This window comes from Sciurus carolinensis, chromosome X (assembly GCF_902686445.1).
Source record: "Sciurus carolinensis chromosome X, mSciCar1.2, whole genome shotgun sequence".
NCBI lineage: Eukaryota > Metazoa > Chordata > Mammalia > Rodentia > Sciuridae > Sciurus > Sciurus carolinensis.
Window position 1 is genome coordinate 104,042,708 of NC_062232.1, and position 1,562 is coordinate 104,044,269.

Genomic DNA, 1,562 nt, shown 5'->3' on the forward strand with positions numbered 1-1,562 from the left:
TGGCATAATTTCATTCTTTAAGACTGAGTAATATTCCATTGGGTATATATACTACAGTTTCTTTATCAATTCATCTATTGAAGGACACCTAGGTTGGTTCCATAGTTTAGCTATTGTGAATTGAGCTGCTCTAAACATTTATGTGGCTGCGTCATTGTAGTGTGCTGATTTTAAGTCCTTTGGGTATAAACCGAGGAGTGGTAGAGCTGGCTCAAATGGTGGTTCCATTCCAAGTTTTCCTAGGAATCTCTATAGTGCTTTCCAAAGAGGTTACACCAATCTGCCATCCCACCAACCATGTATGAGTGAACCTTTTCCCCCCATCCTCGCCAACACTTATTATTGCCTGTATTCTTGATAATTGGCATTACTATTGGAGTGAGATGTAATCTTAGAGTAGGTTTGAGTTGCATTTCTCTAATTTCAAGAGATGATGAATATTTTTTCATGTTTGTTGATTGATTGTAGATCTTCTTCTGTGAAGTGTCTGTTCAGTTCCTTAGCCCATTTATTGATTGGGTTATTTGTTTTTTTGGTGTTAAGTATTTTGAGTTCTTTATATATCCTGGAGATTAATGCTCTATCTGAGGTGTGCATGGTAAAGATTTTCTCCCATTCTGTAGGCTCTCTCTTCACAAAAATATGAAACACTTCATGAATTTGCATGTCATTGTTGTGCAGGGGCCCTGCTAATCTTCTCTGTATCATTCCAATTTTAGTATTATTTGTTGCTGAAGAGAGCACTGTCCAAGGTATTTTGATATGTTGTTTTGCTATACTCACTAATGTCTAAGAATTTTTTATTTCATCTCTGATTTCTTCAGCTATTCACTGGTCATTCAATTATTGTTTAGTCTCCAGTGGTTAGAGTAGCTTCTGTTTTTAATTTTATCATTGATTTCTAATTTTATTCATTATGATCTGATAAGATACAAGATATTATCTTTATATTTTGTTTTTGCTAAGAGTTGCTTTGTGACCTATTTTAGAGAAGGATGTGTGTGTTGCTGAGAAGACAGCGTATTCAGTAATTGATGGATGAAATATTCTATAATGTCAAGTCCAAATTATTTGTATTTTTTTAGTTCTATAGCTTCTTTATTTAGTTTTTGTTTGGAGGATCTATCAATGATGAGAGAGCATGTTGAAGTCACCCGTTATTATTGTGTTGTGGTCTGTTTGATTCTTGAAATTGAGAAGGGTTTGTTTGATGTACATAGATGCTCCATTGTTTGGGACATAAATATTTATGACTGTTATGTCTCATTGATGTACAATTCCCATAAGCATTATGAAATGTCCTTCTTTGTCCCTTTTGATTAACCTTGACTTAAAGTCCACTTTATCTGATATGAGGATAGAAACCCCGGCTTGTATATGAGATCTTTGAGAATGATAAGTTTTTTCCTCATCCTTTCACCTTCAGTCTGTGGATGATTTTGCCTATGAGGTGAGTGTCTTGGAGACAGCATATTGTTGGGCATTATTTTTAATCTAATCTGCCCATCTATGTCTTTTGATTGATGAATTAGGCTATTTACATTCAATATTATTATTGAAAA

At 34.3% G+C, this 1,562-nt stretch overlaps 1 non-coding gene across 1 annotated transcript; it reads right to left on the reverse strand.

Annotated features, from left to right (window-relative positions):
- Positions 1-636: 636 nt before the first annotated feature.
- LOC124972812 (U6 spliceosomal RNA) lies at positions 637-740 on the reverse strand. The gene has a single exon (XR_007106584.1). It is a non-coding gene; the product is annotated as a U6 spliceosomal RNA (small nuclear RNA).
- Between the last annotated feature and the right edge of the window lie 822 nt (positions 741-1,562).